Source organism: Sceloporus occidentalis, unplaced genomic scaffold, assembly GCF_023333645.1.
Source record: "Sceloporus occidentalis isolate IW3139 unplaced genomic scaffold, rSceOcc1.0.p SCAF_57, whole genome shotgun sequence".
Classification (NCBI taxonomy): Eukaryota; Metazoa; Chordata; class Lepidosauria; order Squamata; family Phrynosomatidae; genus Sceloporus; species Sceloporus occidentalis.
In genome coordinates, this window is record NW_028317037.1 from 396,653 (window position 1) to 419,054 (window position 22,402).

General features: G+C 44.6%; 1 protein-coding gene across 2 annotated transcripts in view; it reads right to left on the bottom strand.

The window, feature by feature from the left end:
• The window catches only part of LOC149287650 (uncharacterized), a 119,428-nt gene that overhangs the window by 12,411 nt on the left and 84,615 nt on the right, over positions 1 to 22,402 (bottom strand). The window contains exon 2 of one of the 2 annotated variants that reach the window (XM_089492488.1): positions 734 to 877. The gene's annotated coding sequence lies outside the window, so the exon portion shown is untranslated. Of the gene's footprint in view, positions 1 to 314; positions 572 to 733; positions 878 to 22,402 lie in introns of those variants that run through there. The other variant, XM_089492487.1, reaches the window with a different exon arrangement.

Here is a 22,402-nt window from a genome sequence, read left to right on the forward strand (position 1 = left end):
TCTGAGGCACACACTGTCTGACTCTTCCTCAGTGACAGTTGAGAATGACAGTTGACAGTTGCATCAACATTCCAGTGATGCACTGTTTAAATGCTGACACAACTAACTGCCACTAGAGCTGTCAATGACTTCCACAACAGCTCCATCTAGTGGCCACATGCATGTCATTTCCTCAGACCTGTTCACCATGGTCCTGACACTCCATGCCTTGTGAGAGTGGAGGGGGGTCAGGGGATGGGGAATTGGAGAGGACCCTGGCTATGTCCCTGTAGCTAGATGTGAAATGAGTGCATCATCTGCTGAAACCTCCTGACCTGGCTCTTTGATCTTTATACATTGCCTTTATCCATCTTAAATAAGAAGCTCCTGTTTAGATTTTTTCAAGTCTTGCAAATGACATATCCCATCCTATGTTATCGAAGGCCTTTTCTAAATCGACAAAGATAAGTGCAAGTTATGTTTTATAAACCCAGTGAAACAAACACCTTACAAAGCTCTAGTAAACACCATGTACACACACAGTCCCCACACAAAGGAGTCACTGGCTCACTGTGTGTCTGGGTCTGGAAATCTCACTTCCATCTTCTGGGAAGACAATGCTGCCAGAGACTGAATTTGGGGCTTTATGCCTGCAAAGCATGGGCTCATACTCTCAGCTGCAACCCTTCCACACAATCCTGGACTGAAGCATTTAAACAAAGGTCCTCTTCCAGCTCCAGGAATAAAGGCCTACCTTGAGTACAAAGACCCTGATTCCTCAGCCCCAGAAAGGGCTCTCCTTCAGTCCTTTATGGCTGGAGCTTCCCTGGGTCAGAGGCCGTCTCCTCAGCCGTAGAGAAGGGTTGCTCTGAGTGCGAAGGAGGAGGAGGTCCAAGGGCTGAGGGAGGGAAGGCAATGGGGAAAGGTCAGTGCCAATGGCCATGGAGGGCAGAAGGTGACAATGCCTAGGAAACTCCTCTGAGTCTCAGCCATTCTAGGAATGAGTGGCAGGAGTGAGTCCAGGGGGCTGAGGGGGTCTCCTTTCCCAAAGGGGGAGGCAAGGACCGATGGACCCTCCCCAGCTAGGGCCCAAAGGGAGGGTCTCTTTCCCCACCTCTCTCTCCCAGCCCCGAAAGCCCAGCCCTGGGTCCTCTGCCTCCCCTTCCTCAGACCCCCACAGGCCCCTTCCTTCCTTCCTTCCTTCGCCTCAAAACGGAGGGTCAGAGGCACAAAGGGACACCCTTCCTTTTCGCCCAAGGAACCTGGCCTCCTCCTCACTCTGGAGCCTCAGGAGAGAAAGAGAAGCCTCTGTTCAAATGAGGCCTCAGAGAAGGTTCTGGAACATTATTTCCCACAGTCACAAGCAGCACAAAATGGCCACCAGAACACAAAATGGCCGCCTCTGCCTCAGCGCTTGGCAGTTTTCAGTTTGTGGCCTTCAGGGAAACCAAAATGGAGGATGAAAGGGCCCCAAAGTCGGAAGGGACCCAAACAGGACTTCTAAACCTTATCAAAACCTAAGCATTTTCCTGATGCTATTGAAAGGAGGAACCTGATTAATTACAATCAATAGTGAAAGATATCAATATTAATATTAAGAGTGTCCATCGTCCACAACCCAGCTCAGGTCTTGACCACTCAGGGAGGCCAGTCCAGCTGCAGGTGGCCCTCCGTCCGTCCGTCTGTCCTCCTTTCCTTCTGCATTCCTCCTCTTTTCCCCAGCATCAGCCCCTTTCCCAAGAAGGCACTTTGACACCGCTTTAACTGCTCAGTGCTGTGGAATCTAATCTAATGAGAGCGATTTTGTATCAAGTGTTTTACAATTTTAATGAGGACTGCAAGAGAAAACAAATTATTTGTAAGGATAAGTATAAGTAGAACAATATATATTTACTTTTTACTTATTAACAGATAATTAAAAATGAATGAGATAGAAATAAAAGTTTGTCTGGTAGTTTGGAAGCAGCGGATGGTAAATGCGAGTAATAGGTTTGTCTTTAATGCTCACTGCTATGGAATCCTGGGATTTTACCTTTGGACACTTAGCCTTCTCTGCCAGAGAGCTCTCATGCCACAAAAACTAGAAATCCCAGGATTCCATAGGATGGGACCAGGAGAGTTAAAGTGGTTTCAAACCGGATTATTTCTGTAGTGGAGATACAGCCAAAGTCGGTTGTAAAAAGATAGAAACACCCATGTCAAATTTTTATCCTGTTAAATATGGTTTTGCCTTTTTTGAAATATAAGCAGTTTGTTTTTCTGTTTTATCCTTATTCTTCTTATTTGTGTTTGTTTGTATGTTTGTGTGTATCATTCTTGGTAATATGAGATGGTCGGGTCTGCCTCTTTCCGTCTTCCCTGAAAATGTATTAATAAGAAAACTGGGGAGACTTTAAAAAATTCCAAAGGAGCTACATTTGGCTTTTTTGGGGGGACAAGCTTCCTCTTAGAAGCCAAATCCCAATGTTTGTGAAGAAGAAGAATAAGGCTTGTATTAAAACTATGCTCCCCATTTCTGATCCCTCTTAAAACCCATGTTCCCCAGAAGGAGCAGAGCTGTGTAATAAGAAAACCCTCTCAGAAAAGGGACACAAAAGACAGACAAAGAGACGCACTTCCTTCCTTTTGGCCCAAGGAGCCTGGCCTCCTTCTGACTCAGGAGCCTCAGGAGAGAAAGAGAAGCCTCTGTTCAACTGAGGCCTCAGAGAAGGTTCCGGAACATTGTTCCCCACAGTCACAAGCAGAACAAAATGGCCGCCAGAACACAAAATGGCCTCCGGAACACAAAATGGCTGGCTCTGCCTGAGTAGTACATACTCCAAGGAGATATTTACTATAAATAACAAAATATGACTGAAATATAAGTCCTACAAGATATTAAGAATCTTGCAGGTACAATATTTGTAAGGATATAATATTAAATTCATACAAGCTATTAAAATAATAAATGGACCTAAATGTCCAATTCTGAGACTAACTTCCAAGATCCACTCTTTAACTCTCTCTCTCGATCTCCAACCGACACAATTCCCCCAACTGTCTCTTGGTCTCTCAGGCCTTATATCTCCTTCTCACGGAAGCTTCCAGAAGAACCTTTATCTTGCTCTCTGATTGGTCAAGAGAGCCTTCCGTAGCAGTGATGTCATTCTGCATTTGCATAAACCTCCCTTTACTGCCTGAAGAAGACCTCCATTGACTGGAGTCCAGTCATTACACTTTCCCAAGGCAAGGCTTGCACCTATTTCTAATGTTGTTCTTGGGGTCTGCCTCCCAGTTGTTTCCAGGTCTTATGGTGACCTTATGGGAGTCTCTGAAGGGGTTTTCTTGGCAGGTCCTTTCAGAGTGGGTTTCCCATGGCCATCCTCTGAATTGGTTAAAATAAGCATCAACATCAACATGAGGGACGTTTTCGCCATGCTTCTGGGAAGCAAGCAGAGGACACCTCATCTTATGGTGTTATATTGACCCAGGGGTCCCACAAAACATGGCGGAAGTGCCCCTCACATCCGAAGATCATGAAAAGACCCCAGACATTTTTGACCGCTGTGGTTTACAGAGAAGTCCCTGATGCATGGAGCCGTGGGTCATGATTTGCCCACCACATTGTAACCTGAAAGGGAAGCCCAGGTGGGATGGGGAGAATCTTTTAAGGCATGTATTATTTAAACATGAGCTGCTTTGGATTCTTTCAAATGTGTATTTTTATTTCTTGCAACATAATAGGGCCCAGGGCAGTTCACCAATGCTCCCAGAAAGGGATTTCGGAGAGGACTACTTTGGGTTCTTGGTGGGAAGAAGCAGTTGTATTCAATGGGCACAAAAGGAAGGTCCCAGAAGGTCCAATGCTTCAGACAGCGACTCCTCCCCAACCGCAGAGGCCCTGCTCCTAGGTCTCTGGCCTCTCAGCCTGGAGAGACACAGCTTCTTTCCCAGGGAGCTCTCCATTCGGCCTCCCTCTCTCCTCTCCCAAAATGGAGGACAAAAGAAGGTTCTGGCTACTAGGGTTGTCATGACTCTCTTCTACAAACCTCCAGACGCAAGTCTACAAAAGCATATGCTACAACTTTTTTCACTCAGTTAGTCTCAAAGGTGCTACAAGATCCCTTAGGATACTGATATTCCTGAATAACATGGCTTATGGTTGAATCTGCACTGCAGAATTCATGCAGTTCAACATCGCTTTAACTGCCATTTCTCAGTGCTATGGGATTCTGGGATTTGTAGTCTGTTTTCACACCAGAGCTCACTGAGATTGGCTCACAAACGTACAGATCCCAGATTTCCATAGAATTGACCCATGGTAGTTAAAGCAGTGTTGAAGTGCACTATTTCTGTAATGCAAATTGAACCTATGTCTCTGAATCCTAGCCCCTTGGAAGAGACCTTCGCAAAGGTGAGTCGAGTCCCCCCTTGACTTTTATGGGGCAGAGAGGAGGGAGGGAGAAAAGCCCCAAACAGCCATGAGACGAAGAGGGATTCCTACTCTAGGGATCATATCCAGAGGTTGCCATGCTGGCTGGACCATACAGTAAACCACAATCACACCCACAATCCACAAAACAGGGATACCTTTAGTGGCCAACCAAAATGCACAAAATAGATAAAACAAGCTTTTGAAGCTCAACTGGGTTCTTCATTGGGAAAAAGTGTTAAACATCAAACAGGAGAAAGGTATCACTGTTTTGTGGATTTTGGAGGTTGTTGTTTGCAGTGTGGCCTAAACACCTTCTCCTGGATATGCTTTCTAGATTTCAGGATTCTGTACTTTTTAAAACTTTATTGGTAAAAGGGGGGGGGGGGGGGACATATAGGACCATCAACAATAACACAGATACAATTAAAAGACTTGACAAATACAAATATTCACAAGCGACAAAACTTGTAAAACATACTAAATTACATCCAAACTCACAATACATCCAACCTCAGATTCCACAACAAACAAACTAAAAGACTTCCAAAGTGTATGTTCTTTGCTGTGTCTTTGTTTTCTTTTTATCCGTTTTATGCCCTTCAGTCTTCTTTTCTTTTTTGATATAGTCCAGCACTTTATCCCAGTCTTCTATCAATCTATACATTTTAGTTTTGTTTCTGTAAGATCCTTGTGAGTTTATCTGCTTCCAATGCATCAAATAGTCCTAACAGCCTTCCTCTACTTCAAGAACTTTCCTTTGTCTCCATTCTTTTGCTAGGGTCATCCTTGCTGTTTTTGCTAGGGTCATCCTTGCTGTTGTGTCACACCTTCCCCCGTTAATCACTGGGCAGTGAATCCTATCTTTCCCATGGCTCCCCACATTTCTCCTAACCTGATCCCCATTCGGCCTCTCCCTGTCTCCCTGCTTCCCTTCCTCTGTTCCCTCTGGAACTGCCGCTCTGCTGCCCCTAAAGCAACAGCAATTCATGACCTTTTTCTCTCTAAATCCTTTAACCTCCTCGCTCTCACAGAAACCTGGCTCCCAGCCCATGATACTACAACCTCCGCTGCCCTTTCTTTTGGTGGTCTCTCCTTCACCCACTCCAGCCGCCCTGAGGGTCGAGGAGGAGGGGTTGGTATCTTGCTATCTAACTCCTGCCAGTTTCAAGTTCTGTCTTCCCCACCAGCTATCATTCCTCTTCTTTTGAGTTTCATCCTATTAGACTCTTTTCTCCTCTACAGCTCCGTGTTGCAGTTATCTATCGCCCTCCTGGTTCTGCCACCCAGTTCCTCTCAGACTTCAAATCATGGCTGACATTCTTTCTTTCAGATTCAGTCCCCACTTTGATCCTAGGTGACTTTAATATCCACGTTGATGATTCCAATAACCCGACAACATCTCGCTTTAACTCTCTCCTGGCTTCTTTTGGCCTCCAACCACACTCCAACTCTTCAACTCATTCTCTTGGTCACTGTCTTGACCTGGTTCTTGCTGCAAACTGCGCCATTTCTGACTACCTGGCACCTGACTTTCCACTTTCTGACCATCATTTAATCTCCTTTCCTCTAGATGGATTAGGGGGAAAAATAGACAACTTAGCTAAAGAGATATCAGGAGTGAAAGTGGAGGTGGAGGAAGTATTGGAAAGAACGGAAAGTCTGGAAAAAAACAGAAGAATTGGAAAAGGCTCAATTAAGGGAACAACAGAGTAATCTTCTGCAGCAGGTCAGATATAGGGAAAGGGCAATTAAAATTAGGGAAAGTAAAGAACAAGACAAACAAATATATGACAAAATTATACCTATGCTGGCAAAATATGTGGATATTGAGGAGGATTTGGTGGAGGAACAGATTGATAAGATGTTTAGACTTAGCTCAAAGATAGCAAAGGAAAGGAAATTGGACAGAGACATTACGGTATGTTTTACAAGCTCAAGGATGAGAGAGCAAATATTGTAAATATGAGAAAAATTGATTGTGGAAGATAGAATAGTGGAAATTTATAAGGATTTACCATTGCAAATAATTAGAAAGAGACAGGAATATAAATTCCTAACAATATTCTTTTGCAGTAAGAATGAGATACTGTACAGATGGGATAAGATAGAAGGAGTGATCTTTCATTACCATCAGAGGAGATATAGGATAAGTACAATAGAACAAGCAAAAGCCTTTTATGAGAGATTAAGCAGAGATAACAGAGAGCAAGAAGAAAGAAATAAAGAAAGGGATAAGAAGGAAGGAGAAAGTGTAAATAGACAAAGAGAAGAAAAGACCCAGAGAAAAGGGCAAGGAAGGAGAGATAATCTAGGGATTAAGGAGGTAAATACTGACAATTTGGGAAACAAAAGCTCAGAAAAGGGTTACTCAGGAGAGATAGGAAAGTCTACATAAAAGACATAAGAACCTCTCTAAAAGGAAAATGGGGCTTAAAATAGTTTCGTGGAATGTAAAAGGAATAAGCCAAGAGAGAAAGAGAAAGCATGTAACGCAGTATCTAGGGAAGAATAATTTTGATTTATTGTGTTTACAGGAAACAAAAATAAAAGGTGGAGATATAAAATATTTGAGAAATAGTAAATTGGGGACATTATTTTGTGCCACAGTAAATAAAAGGAAGAGGGGAGTTGCAATCTTTGTGAATAAAAGGTATGCAGCAAAGCTACTGAAGAAAGATAAAGACGGTAGATTCTTGTGTGTGGAGATTTTGATAGATAATGTTAAATATGTACTGATTAATGTTTATGGGCCATTAGAGAAGAAGGAAACCTTTTATAGAAATTTGGCAGAGGTTAAGAGAGAAGTTGATAATGACAAATTAATCTTGACAGGAGATTTCAATGGAGTTCTAAATCCAATTTGGGACAGGAAATCCCAGAAAAAAGTAATTAAGAAAACACAAGGAAAATTACCAAGAGGTTTTTTGTTTTAAAAGAGGAATTTAATTTGTTAGATGTTTGGTCACATTGTAATGGGAACAAAGGAGGGTATACCTTCTATTCAGATGCACATAAATCCTTCTCAAGGTTGGATATGTTTTTCGTGACGAAGCAACTGGTTACTAAAGAGAAAAAAATGGAAATTTGGCCAAGGACGATGTCGGATCATAATATGATAGAGCTGGAATTAAATATAAATTGGGACAAAAATATAGGATGGAGAATGAAAGAGGATATCCTAGATGACGAAGAATTTGTAAATAAGGTAAAGAGAGAGTTAAAGATGTTTTTTAAAGAAAACAGTGGAAAGGAGGTAAAAATGAAGGTTGTATGGGATACTAGTAAGGCATTTGTAAGAGGACTATTTATACAAAGAACAATGGAAATAAAAAAACGAGAAAAGCAGAAAGAGGAAAAAATTAGGAATGAATTTAAAATTAGAGAACAAAAACTACAACAAACAAAAGGGGATAAAAAATAATGAATGAAATAAAACTATTGAAAGAACAATTAGAGAAAAAAATGACAGAGGAAATAGCTATAAATTTAAGAAGATCAAAGCAAAATCAATTTGAGAATGCTAATAAAATAAGCCGACGGATGGCTAATAGATTAAAGAATGAGAGAGAAAAGAAAATGATAACTAAAATTAAACAAAATAACACAATCATAACGGAACAAGGGAAAATTAAAAATACTTTCATTACATATTTTGAAAAATTATTTGAGGAAAAAGGTGAGCAGATATATATTCAGACAATCAGTTAATAGAAATAATTGATAAATATAATTAATAAAATTAAGATCAGAACTATAGTTTTTAGGTCTTCAGCTTCCAGGACTGGGTGCAGTTAGCATATCAACTGAAGGAGATAATAGGCACTCCTCGCCGTCACATGTATCTGAGCTGACATCTGGAGTGATGGATCCAGGAGCATCCCCCAAACTACTAACATAGTCCTTTAGGGAAAGTGTGACCTCTTATACAGGTGGATCACACGTGTCAAACCTCCATACCTGGATTAGGATCTCCAGCATTACGCAGCTCTGTCTTATCTGGATTCAGCTTCCTTCTGTTTTTTTCTCACCCAGCCCATTAATTCTTCAAGACATTCATTCAGAGGGGAGATGCCTTTCGTAGTTGACGCTGAAATCCGGGACATGGAGAGATATATCTGGGATTCCTCAGCATACTGATAACACCCAATGCCATATCTCCAGATGATCTCTCCCAGCAGCTTCATGTTTATATTAAACAGCATTGGGGAGAGGATGGTGTCCTAAGGAACATCAGATTTAAGCTCCCTCTTAGCGGACCAACTATCCCCAAGATTCTCCATCTAGAATCTGCCCAAGAGATAGGACCAGAACCACTGCAATGCATTGCCTCCTCGTCCCCAATTCCTTCAGACGTTCAAGAAAGATGCCATGGTTGATGGTATCGAAGGACCCTGAGAGATCCAAAAGCAGCAGCAGGGTTGCACTTCCCCTGTCCATACTCAAGCGGAGATAATCTACTAAGGCGACCATAACAGTCTCGACTCCGTATCCCATCCTGAAGCCAATTTGAAATGGGTCTAGATAATCTGTTTCATCCAAGACCACGTGGAGTTGAAGAGCAACAGCTTTCTCAATCACCTTGTTTAGAAATGGAAGATGGGAGACCGGTCTGTATTTGTTCATGTCCAAGGGATTTAGGGAGGGCTTTTTCAGAAGCGGCTGTACCACCGCTTCATTTATGGAAGATGGAAAATAGCCCTCCCTCAGAGATGCATCTATGATATATCTCAGGTGAGTCCTAAGTGCATCTCCTCCTTGGATGACTAGCCATGAAGGGCAAGGGTTGAGAGGGCAAGTTGTCTTCTTCACACTTCCAAGGAGCTTGTCCATGTCTTCAGTACTCACAGATTTAAATTGATCCAGGATGATCCCATTCACAGAGTCACTGGACACCTCACCTATAGCATCAGCAATAATGTCAGCATCCAAGTTGGCTCTTATCTGAGAGATTTTATTTGCAAAATGGTCATTTAAAGCATCACAGTGAGCTGTGGAAGGCTCTAATAATGGGTTCTGGGGGGAAGTGCCTGAGTCAGGTCCCAGATTCCCCCCTCCTCCCCCCAAGACCCCAGAGAACCCCCCCCCCCAAATAATGTTGTTTCCAATGCTATTGAAGCCTATGCTGTGTGGTGCTCTTTATTTGGCACAAAAATCTTCTCCAAATGAGGCATCAGAAGGGAGGGACTCTCCTCTGCTCCACTTTCCAGGATGGAGGGGGCTCCTCAAAGCCCTTTTTATCTTTGGACCCCCCTCCATGGTCATGCCTGTCTCCAATGGTCCCCCTTCCCTCTCTTCCCATGATAACCCCCAAGTACCAGGGCCCCAAGGAATCCCCCGAGGAGGGGGCAGGGAAGGAAAGAGGGAGAGGAGACCTGGCAGGCCCCCTGCGTTTTGGTTGGGGGGAGAAGAGGGGATTCCTTCTTCTTATAATCCCCAAGCCCCCCCAGAAGACATTCCAGCCATTCCTCTGAACGAACAACGGTTTCCCCCCATTTCCATCCTTCCTTCCCTCAGAACAGAGTGTGAGGGCAGCAATGGATTTAGGGCTGAGACTGTGCATGCACACATACATCCAAAGACCCCTTCTGGTCATGCGCAGGGATCACCAGGGCTTTACTGCTCCTGCTGTTTACTCCACTGGCGGCCTTTGAGGGAAGGGAAGGAGTGTGCCGGGGGTTCAGCAACCTCCCCTTCCTTCCTTATTTTGAGGACACTTCGAAGAGGCCACAATGGAGCCCAGGAAAGGCAAGAAAGGAAGGCTCTGCATTGGAAATAAAGTCTATGTATACGGTATGTATGTAGATGTAATTCACACACACACACACACACACACATATATACATATATATATAAATGTATGTGTGTTTGCCTCTGCTGTTCTTATAGCTGGGAATGGAGATGATGGCTGAGGAGAGAAGAAAGGGTAAATTTTGGGCAAATGCAGAACTTCTGTACACCAATGAGTACAGTCTGTTGAAACAACAAAGAATTTTATTGAGAACACATAGTCAGAAATTCAGCGTTTACGTCAGAGCTGCCCACTCCAATCCAAACAATACATTAAAACCCCCAAACCTAAAACTCCACCCTCTTACAACCTAGCCCCCACCTTCAATTCCCACAGTCTATGCCCCACAGGTAACAAGTCCCCCTTTGCCATTCACAGAAACTAGCCACCTTCCTGTTAATATCAGCCTCCACTTTCTTCAGCCAACATCCCACAAATTCCAAACGCTATCGTTCCCAAAACTATTCTAACCAACTGCAACAAATCCCAGCCCCCATTTAGCTAACTTATACCACGAACCACAATCCCCAGCCAAAGTTACAACCCGAAACAATTATCTATCCTATTAGCAATTAAAACCTAAATCTAACAAAATACAATTTTAAAACATAAACAGACATATGGACAGAAAAACAAAATCACAAGGGCCTTTTCTTAGCACAGCAGGATTGCAAATATATTTTTTGTATTCCTTATTGACAAAAATAATGTTAGTTCACTGCTGGCATTTTTATGGCTTCTCTCCAGTGTGGACTCTTCGATGTGTCTCTAGGCTTGACTTGCGAGAAAAACATTTCTCACAATGCTGGCATTTGTATGGCTTCTCTCCTGTGTGGACTCTCTGATGTTTCACTAGGTCTGACTTCTGAGAAAAACCTTTCCCACAATGCTGGCATTTGTATGGCTTCTCTCCTGTGTGGACTCTTTGATGTATTACTAGGTGTGACTTCATAGAAAAACATTTCCCACAATGCTGGCATTTGTATGGCTTCTCTCCTGTGTGGACTCTATGATGTGTCACTAGGACTGACTTCATAGAAAAACATTTCCCACAATGCTGGCATTTGTATGGCTTCTCTCCTGTACGGACTCTCTGATGTGTCACTAGGTCTGACTTCTGAGAAAAACATTTCCCACAATGCTGGCATTTGTATGGCTTCTCTCCTGTATGGACCCTTCGATGCATGACAAGGATTGACTTGTAAGCAAAATGTCTCCCACAATGCTGGCATTTATGTGACTTCTTTCTTGTGTGGATTCTCTCATGACTCAAATATTTTTCTGTAAAGAAGCACAGTGACAGATAAGACTGAAAATCAATGTTAAGAGAGGAGGGTGTTACCCATGATTTAGCCCTCATTAACCCCTCCTTATTAGAGATTAAATTAAGAGAGTTTCTGTTAGTAACCCAAGGATGACCGTACTACTTATGCCCCTAAATCCATGGAACAATTGTATCCTTATTTATAGGAGTTAACAAAGAAGAGATTGGAGGGGGACTTAAGGGAATCACTGGAAGCAGATAGTCAGAAAAAGGAATGTTGCAAAAATATTCTATTAAACATGTGGAGAAATAGTTTGATTGGCAAGTGGCATCATATCCTGTGAGACTGCCATAAAGTCCTGAGTCAGAGACCAAGGCATGTTGGAAGCTAACTGCAGAGGATGCTTCATGCTGTGTGGCACCAGGAGATGACTCACAACCAATACAGTATACAGCTCACATGTGGATTGGTGTGGATTAGAGTTGTGTGTACAAGGGATGGTGAAGTTGATGGAAGTCGGAGAGGAGAGCTTGCAAATAATTGTATTATTAGGAGCAGGTAACTGTTAAAGTTGCCAGATATTGTGCATCTGCGATTATTTGTAGCAGATTTTTTTTGGAACAGATGTAGAAACACCCATGAAATATCTTGAAATAATTATGACCCAGAGTCAGACTATTACATTTTTATACAACTTCCATTTTGGAATTAATAGGACTGTATAAGGTGTTTTCTGCACTATATCCATTTGACTGTTCTGTTTTATATGAATCATTTTAGAAGTTTGAAGTTAATGAGTGGGTTGCCACTATAAACACTATAAACACGCCACGTGCAGCTTGTATTCTGCTTGAAATGTTATATACCTCAGCTTGGGAGATACTCGATTAGGATACAACTTTCTAAGCAACCGTGCCAAAGCTACTATTTTAAGTCTATATTTCTCAAAGTTATTTGGGACAATTTTTACCTGCCAGGCTTAGGATTTCATTTTATGGATTGATGTTTACCCTTATTGCTACAATACAAATTACTTCTTGTGATGCTTTGTGTGTTTTTCAAGCTAGGCGATCCTGGCTTTGCTCCTGCCTTCCCCTCCTGGATCCCAGAGGCCTGATCCCCTTCCTTTTCTCCCTCTGCTCTCCAACCCTGCCTCTTGCCCATCTGCACTGCTTTACCATTTGACCTTCAGCATCTCTTCCCTGCCTTTCTGTTTTTCACATTGCCTCCATCTCTCTATCATAGACACACACCCACTGAGTGTGATGCACAAAAGGGACACTTTGAGGCTCATTTCTTGAGAAAGTCAAGACAATCATTATACAACTAATGCATTAGGAAAGGCAGAAGAGAAGGTTAAGAGTGGATATGACAGCCCTGTTCAAGTATTTGAAGAGATACTGAGTATGGAGCAAGCTTGCTTTCTGCTGCTCTAGAACAAAGGACACAGAACAATGGACGCAAGTGTTAGGAAGGATCGAATCAGAGGAATTTAATTAGCTCAAATTTACAAGAGGCGTATCCTAACAACGCACGCAGCGGATTGGGTCCCTATGTGTATACCAGAGGTCATATAGTCCAACCCCAAGAAACAGAGACTGCAATGTCAATGAGTTGCAATTAAAATATAAACATTTATTAAAGCCACACAACCAAAAAGGGATCACACACGCACATGCACATTCAATGCTAAAGCAAGGGAGGGAAGAGTTGGGGGTAAAGGAGAAAGGATAGAGGCACAGTTGAAATATTTACCTTAGGAGTCTTCTCCAAGCGACAGATGTGAGGGATGTTGGTAAGTGAACACGGCAGCGGGGAACAGAAAGCAAGCGGCAACCGCGATGGCTAGGAGCTAAGTTCCAGCGGGCTAAGCTAACAAGAGGCCCGAAAGAGACAGTGGGCTTTGGCTTGCCCAAGTGATTTCAGCAGGGTGCAGTGCCCAAGAGAGCTCCGGAGCGATTGCTCGACAGAGTTGAGGTTTGGAACTGTAGCTCAGAAAGCCCAAAGGAGGGCTGGAAACTGGGTCTTATTTATACTGCGAAACGTATCCTCAGGCTATAGCTACCTGCGGAACAAAGGTCTTCATGGCTATCTATTGACTAAGACTAAAGTTAAACAATGGATACACAAAAGAGTCTGCCACTTCTTTGGGAGAAGACTACTATGTAGATGGCTGGGTACTTAATACCATCAATAGGTGAGGCAAACTTCCTTTGTCCTCATTCAGGTTGCCTGCGACAATGGCAACTCCCAGAACTGGTTTTAAAGGTTTAAATCTACCTTTCTGCTTTAGCCATGGCCTGCTAGGCTTGTCTGGCTACGTGGTCAGCTCGCTTTTGGGATAATGGCGGCTGTGATGGGGTCAGTCAGGGGTCATGATTTTTGATTGCTTGGTACCCAAAATTTATATAAATCCAAACTCGATTACACAAGCCACAGGAAAAAAGGTTCCACCAAAATATTAGGAGGAACTTCCTGACAATAAGAACTATATTCAACAGTGGAATATACTCCATCAGAGCATGGTGGCATCGCATTATGGTTATTATTATTATTATTATTATTATTATTAATTTCAAATTAATGGACATGGAACAATGGATGCAAGCCACAGGGACAAGAGATTCCACTTAAACCTTAGGAGGAACTTCCTGATAGTAAGAGCTCTTCAAAAGTGGAATATACTCCCTCAGAGTTTGGTGGAGTCTCTTTCTTTGGAGGTCTTTAAACAGAGGCTGGATGGCCATCTCTCGGGGGTGCTTTGAATGTCTATTCCTGCATGGCAGAAGATTGAACCGGATGGTCCTTGTGGTCTATTTCAACTCTTTGATTTTATAATTCTAAAGTGAATTATGAAAGGGCCCTCAGTCTTCAAAGGAAGTGAAATGGATTCAGGTTCCTTACCCACAGAGGCTACATTTCCGTAATTCTCCATCATCACATAACTGTACATCAGTCTCTGTTTCTTCGTTAACAGTTTCCATTCCTCCTCAGTGAAATATACAGCCACATCCGCAAAGGTCACCTGCAATAGAAAATAGCCCTGATCCAGAGAGTGACTAAACAAAAGGGGAGGAAAGCACATGGTGCATCGCAAATATTATTTCAACACTTCAGAATTCAGTCCAGGAAATAAACTTTAAATTCTGCAAGCAAGCAAAAAGCTACAGCCTTTGAGATCCAGTTTGTCTTGAATCCTTTCAGTATAATACACAATACAGTAAAGAATATAATTTAGGCCATGTCTGATATATTATTGATTGATTAGGACACTGACTCTCCCAACATGTATAGTACATTTAGTCACCAATGAATTATAGTACATTTAGCCATATCTCACCTAATTTCAGAGGCAAATTTCATTTTTAAAAAGATGTTCTGGGGAGTATTCTGGGCTTGAGGGCCACTGGGCCCACCCTCAGTTTGGTCCAGAGATATTCTTCAATATCCCCCAGCATTTCACAGATGGGGAAAGCAACACACATGTGGACAAGCAACACCAGAAGTGGGTCAAGATGGCCAAAGTTGTTAATGATAAAGATCACACAAGCGAGAAAGGGTACAGCATTTTGCTTTTGGCTCAGACTCCTGGCAAGGGCAAGACCCTGCCCCCTTCTCTTATCCCCTCTCCCCTCTTTTGCATTGATGGGCTGTAGACTCTTTTGAACCTGGAATGCACTTTGCAACAACTTAACTGACCTGAGGAGAAAGGAGGAAATGGGAGGAGGAGAGTGAAATAGGACATTTCCTAAGCCCCTGAAAAAATGAGGAGACCGAGGATTAACCAAGACTCTCTCTGCCAAACTGGGACAGTATCTTCTTCCCTTGCTTTCATGATCCAGCCCAGACACAGATGAAAATAACAGTCAGGATGGCAATTTACCAAAGAGCTGTTAACCCTCGGCAGCCTCTTTCTGTTGGAGCCCAGCTCTGTCTGCTTGGCCTTTGTGTTGGCCATCAGGTGGGCAGGGGGATCCTGGTGGCCCTGCACTTTGGTCACTTCCAGCAAACAATGTCCCAACGCTGTGTACAAGGGAATCGCGATGAAGTTCCTGAGAAAAAAGACCAGGGTAAGGCTTGGTTTAGCAAGAAACCCTGCAGCAGTCAAAGACACAGAGAAGAGCATCCTGCTGATGACATATGCAGGTAACATATGCCTCCTTTGGGCCAATGTAGAGGTGACCATCCCCTTCCTCCCTCTGCACCAAACAAAACCCCCTGGACCTAGCACAGACTCACTGCAGCTCCCCTACACAACAGTTACTCCATGCCTTGTGAGAGTAGCTGGGGATCAGGGGATGGGGAATTGGAAAGGGTCCTGACTATGTCCTCATAGCTGGATGTGAAATGAGTGCATTATCTGCTGAAACCTGCAGAGGTCCACAATGCCCTCAGAGGAAGATTTCTTCATTTTGCTTCTGACTACAGAAACACAGCTGGATGCTTCTCTAATACCTCACACCAACACTCTCACCAGGCATGGAATGGCCATGCGGGATGGCTTCCACAACTGTATGGTAGGACCTGGGTCACTGAATGGCCAGTTGTAGTCTGATTCCACTCGGAGCAACACTGGAGCATAGAGGGTTTTGCTGGGTCAGGCTGTCTGGCCTGGTGGTTCCTCATTCTCCCAGTGGCCAAACCAGCAGAACTCTCTATGCTCCAGTGTTGCTCTGGGTGGAATGGGTCTACAAATGGCCCTTCCCCAGGGAGGCCCCTCGTCAGGAAGGGCAGGAAAGGAGCTCTCTCTTCTCAGGTTATTCCCCTTCCATGGGATCCAGCCCTTCCATTGAGCTGATGGAAAGGGAGCACCCAATTCCCATGGCAGCCTTCTGCACGCAGAGAAGTCACAATTCTGATAGTGTCTTTGCCCATGTGGAGAGTGCCCATTTTCCACACTGTTGCCTGTCCATCTTGTCTTGGGAATATCCTGTTCCAGCCACATGCAGACCTAAATCCTAGCCTCTATCTTGTGCCTAGTCCTGATCAGAGTAGAATCACTGAATCATTTGGATTTATCTATATGTTAACTCACCAGTCACTTATGGTTTCAGTGGGTCTGCTCTCTAGGGTTAACCAACAGGATTCAGGACTCCTCAGATTTTTAAATGCAGGAATGCAAATTTTTCATGCTATGTCATCATGACTGATGAGAATTTGACTTCTCTTTCACACAGAGGAGGAGGGGAGGGCCTGCTTTATGTCCCAGGTGGAGAAGCTCTAGCTCTAGGGCTGGATGAGACATGAATTACTTTACAGATGTAATCCATGCCCTCCCATCATCATGGCCTCCTTCCCATTTAGACACTGGCGAAAATAATTATTTCATTTTTGCAGATGATACTATTTCTCTAAGCTTAACTGCTGTGTTTGTCTATGTCAGTCATAGCAGGAGCATGAGGTATCTACCTCCTCCCTCTTCTTGCTAAAGCCACATAGAAATTGAGGCATGTACATTTGTGTGCATTGTTTCTGAATGGATCTATTGTTAAAATCACAATTTCTTCATTTTTCCTTGAATATTTTTAAAAAAGATGCACACTGCTGAATATGTTGCACTTGATATAACAAATATATATAAATGTATAGCTTTATGACTTGAATATTGCACCCTGGATTATGCTCATTTGGGGTAAATGAAGACGTATATAAATTCATCTTATAAACCCAGTGAAACTAATATTTCACAAAGTTCTAGTAAACAAGACATACACACACAGTTCCCATAAAAAGGACTCACTTGCGCACTGTGTGTCTGAGGTCTGGAAATCTCCCTTCCACCTTCTGGGAAGACAATGCTGTTAGAGAGCGAATTTGGGGCTTTATGCCAGCAAAGCATGGGCTCACTCTCTCAGCTGCAACCCTTCCACACAATCCTTGACTGAAACATTTAAACAAAGGTCCTCTTTCAGCTCCAGGAATAAAGACCTACCTCCAATACAAGGACCCTGATTCCTGCAGCCCTAGAAAGGGCTCTTCTGCAGTCCTTTAAGGCCAAAGCTTCCCTGGGTCAGAGGCCGTCTCCTCAGTTGTAGGGAAGGGTTGCTCTGAGTGCGAAGGAGGAGGAGGTCCACAGGGCTGAGGGAGGGAAGGCAATGGGGAAAAGGTCAGTGCCAATGGCCATGGAGGGCAGAAGGTGACAATGCCTAGGAAACTCCTCTGAGTCCCAGCCCTAGGAATGAGTGTCAGGAGTTAGTCCAGGGGCTGAGGGGGTCTCCTTTCCCAAAGGGGGAGGCAAGGACCAGTGGACCCTCCCCAGCTAGGGCCCAAAGGGAGGGTCTCTTTCCCCACCTCTCTCTCTCTCATCCCCCAAAGCCCAGCCTCTCCACTGGTCCTGCCTCCCTTCCTCAGACCCCCACAGGCCCCTTCCTTCCTTCCTTCCTTCCTTCCTTCCTTCCTTCCTTCCTTCCTTCCTTCCCCCCAAAATGGAGGGTCAGAGGCACAAAGGGACACCCAGCCCTCTTTTTGGCCCAAGGAGCCTGGCCTCCTTCTCGCTCTGGAGCCTCAGAGAGAGAAAGAGGAACCTCTGTTCTGTTGGGGCGTGTGGAAAGACGCGCTGTGTCCACCACGACCACCTGCTGAGTTGAACCACATCGACAGGACGCCAGGGAGAAGGAATCTGTGGAGATGTCTGCAAAGGTATTCTGGTCAAGAAGGAAATATTCCTTCACCACTGCAAACGGACATGAGCTCCAGGCTTGAGAAATAACCACAGAATAAGCCTTCACTCTTCATGAGGACTTTAATCTTCGTTTGCAATATTTACAATATATATATATATATATATATATACACACACACACACAGTGTATTGGACAACCGTCTCTAATACACACTATTTACACCAACCAACAATAATAACACAACCTGTGACGCAGCCACAGTAACACCATCCACAGAGAGGCAGTTGCTCTCACACACCAACTGTCTCAGTCTGTCTCTCAGTGACAGTTAGGAAGGACAGTTGACAGTTGCATCATCATTCCGATGATGCACTGTTCGAATGCTGACACATATAACTGCCACTAGAGCTGTATATAACTTGCACAACAGCGCCACCTAGTGGCCACATCCATGTCATTTTCTGACATGTTCAACTGAGGCTTCAGTGAATGTTCCGGAACATTATTCCCCACATTCACAAGCAGCACAAAATGTCCACCAGAACACAAAATGGCTGACAGAAACGAAAAAGTTCACCAGGACACAAAATGGCCGCCAGGACACAAAATGGCTCCCTCTGCCTCAGTGCTTGGCAGTTGGCAGCCTTCAGGGAACCCAAAATGGAGGATGAAAGGGCCCTAAAGACGGAAGGGACCCCAAACAGGATTTGCAAACTTAACAACACCTAAACATTTTCCTGATGCTATTGAAAGGAGGAATCTGATCCCCTTCTTAATTACAATCAATAGTGAAAGATATTAATATTGATATTAAGAGTGCCCATTTTCCACAACCCAGCTCAGGTCTTGACCGCTCAGGGAGGCCAGTCCAGCTGCATGTGGCCCTCCGTCCGTCCTCCTTTCCTTCTGCATTCCTCCTCTTTTCCCCAGCATTTCCCAAGAAGGCTGCATCCGCACTTAGAAATAAGACACTTTGACACCGCTTTAACTGCTCAGTGCTATGGAATCTTGGAATTTTACCTTTGAACACTTTGCCTTCTCTGCCAGAGAGCTCTCATGCCACAACAAACTACAAATCCCAGGATTCCATAGGATGGAACCAGGAAAGTTAAAGCAGTTTCAAAACAGATTATTTCTGCAGTGCAGATACAGCCTAAGTTGGTTGTAAAAGAATAGAGGCACCCAAGTCAAATTTTTATCCTGTAAAAAATGGTTTTGCTTTTTTAAAATATAAGCAGTTTGTTTTTCTGTCTAATCCTTATTCTTCTTGTTGTTGTTTGTTTCTCTTTTTGTTTGTTTCATTCTTGGTAATATGAGTTATTCTGGTCTGTCTCCTTCCTTCTTGCCTCAAAATCTATTAATAAGGAAACTGGGGAGACTTTTAAAACTTCCCAAAGGAGCCACTTTTGGCCTTTTTTGGGGGACTAGCCTCCTCTTAGAAGCCAAAGCCCCATGTTTGTGAAGAATAATAATAACACTTATATTAAAAGTATCCTCCCCATTTCTGATCCCTTTTAAAACCCATGTTCTCCAGAAGGATCAGAGCTGTGTAATAAGAAAACCCTCTCAGAAATGAGACACAAAAGACACACAAAGAGACACACTTCCTTCCTTTTGGCCCATGGAGCCTGGCCTCCTTCTGACTCTGGAGCCTCAGGAGAGAAAGAGATGCCTCTGTTCAACTGAGGCTCAGAGAAGGTTCCGGAACATTATTCCCCACAGTCACAAGCAGCACAAAATGGCCGCCAGAACACAAAATGGATGCCTCTGGCTCAGCGCTTGGCAGTTGTCAGTTTGAGGCCTTCAGGGAAGCCATAATGGAGGAGGAAAGGGCCCCAAAGTCGGAAGGGTCCTCAAACAGTATTTCCAAACCTTAACAACACCTAAAATGCCAAACCAAAAGAACATTCCCAGAGTTCCATAGCACTGAGCCATGGCCATTACAGTGGTGCAAAGCAAGAATGCCCAGCAATGGTGGCATTAATGATGATTAAGGTCTGGCAGCAGCTCTATCCTCCCCCCTAGGCCTGATAAAATCATCATCCTCATCATCATCTTTGCTACAGCATGAGCGCCACCATTAAAAGCACTGGAATCCCCTTTGGGACTTCAGAGAGAGTGGGCCATGCCTAGAAGGACTGCTGGGCCTCCTTCCTCCCCTCCTTAATGGCAGTGGCCAAAGGAAAGCAGCAGCAGTAGACTCAAGCCAGGCCCAGACAGACCTCAGTGCATCAGTGAAGCCTAGTGGTTCCAGGCCCTGTCCCTCTGCTATCGCTTCACTCCCCTCACTCCTTCCTCCCTTCCTGTCTGTCTCTTTATCTCTCTTACACTCTACTCCTCTCTACTCCTTCCTTCCTGTCTCTCTATCTGTCTCTTTCTCCCTCTGACACTCTGCTCCTCTCTCCTTCCTTCCTTCCTTCCTTCCTCCCTCTCTGTCTGTCTCTTTCTCTCTCTTACACTCTGCTCCTCTCTCCTTCCTTCCTTCCTTCCTCCCTTCCTGTCTGTCTCTTTATCTCTCTTACACTCTACTCCTCTCTCCTCCTTCCTTCCTGTCTCTCTATCTGTCTCTTTCTCCCTCTGACACTCTGCTCCTCTCTCCTTCCTTCCTTCCTCCCTCCCTCTCTTTCTGTCTCTTTCTCTCTCTTACACTCTGCTCCTCTCTCCTTCCTTCCTTCCTTCCTTCCTTCCTTCCTCCCTTCCTGTCTGTCTCTTTATCTCTCTTACACTCTACTCCTCTCTCCTCCTTCCTTCCTGTCTCTCTATCTGTCTCTTTCTCCCTCTGACACTCTGCTTCTCTCCTCGGCCACTTTTCCGCACGCAGAGCTAAATAGAGAAGCAGAAGCTCCTCCTCTTCTTGAGGCTGGCCAATGGGGGCAGAGGACCTGGAAGACCCCACCCCCTGCCCCAGACTCACATTTTCTGTTCCGGAGGCCATTTTGTTTTCTGGCAGCCATTTTGTGTCCCTGGCCCTGATTGGCTGGAATCCCAGTCCCTGCCTCCTTGTGTTCTGGCGGCCATTTTGTGCTGCTTGTGACTGTGGTGAATAATGTTCCAGAACCTTCTCTGAGGCCTCAGTTGAACAGAGTTCTCTCTTTCTCTCCTGAGGCTTTAGAGAGATAAGGAAGCCAGGCTCCTTGGGCCAAAAGGAAGGAAGTGTGTTTATTTTTGTGTGTTTTGTGTGTCTTTTCAAATAGACACAGCTCTGCTCCTTCTGGGGAACATGGGTTTTAAAGGGGATCAGAAATGGAGAGGATAGTTTTAATACAAGCATTATTATTATTCTTCATAACATCAGGCTTTGGCTTCTAAGAGGAGCATTCCCCCCCCCCCCGCCAAAAGGCTAAAAGTAGCTCCTCTGGGAGGTTTTAAAAGTCTCTTCAGTTTTATTATTAAGAGATTTTAATGCATGAATGAAGTTGACAAACCAGACCATCTCATATTACCAAGAATGAAACAAACAAACAACAACAAAAATAACAAAACAAAGCGCTTAGTTTTTGAAAGTAAAAGCATTACTAAGAGAGGAAAAAAACCAGACTTGGGCGCTTCTACCCTTTTACAACCAGCTCAGGCTGTGTCTGCACTGCAGAAATATTTCAGTTCGAAACTGTGTTAACTCTCCTGGCTCCATCCTGAGGAATCCTGGGATTTGTAGTTTGTTAGGCACCAGAGATCCAGAGCCACCCCAAGGCAAGGCTCTCCAGGGCTCTCTTGGCCCTCCTTTGCTTGCAAATATAGTGGGGCCCTGGTATACGTGGGGGATCCGTTCCACCCCCCGGCGTATACCAAAATCCGCGTATGCTCAAATCCACACGTGCCAACATTGGGGACAAAAGTCCCTCTCCTCTCCTCCCCTCCCCAACTTTTTTCCTCCTCACCGCCACGGTCGGGGGAAAGGCCGCGTGGGGATGTTGGAGGCCAAGAGGGCTCCAGCCCACCATCCGGCCCTTCTGCGGAGGTGGCAGTGATTGCTGTGGTGGCAGCGAAGAGGAGGCAGAGGATCAGTGCCAGAGGCCTCCTCTCCACCTCGGCCTGCATGCCCCCACTGCTGCCACCGTGGAATGGCTGGGTGGTGACCCAGAGGCCTCTTGGCCTCCAATAGCCCCACACGGCCCTTGCGCCATGGCGGCAGTGGAGAGGGGGCCGAAGAGGCCTCTGGCAGTACTCCTCGGCCTTCGCTCCACTGCCAGCACACTTGGCCTCCAGGAGAAACACCTCGCCTTTCCCCTGGCCTTGGCAACGAGGAGCCCGAGGTGGCGGAGCAGCAACACCAGATGCCTCCTCAGCCTCCGCGCTGCCACCGCAAGCACAAAAGGGCCAGGTTTGGGTGTTG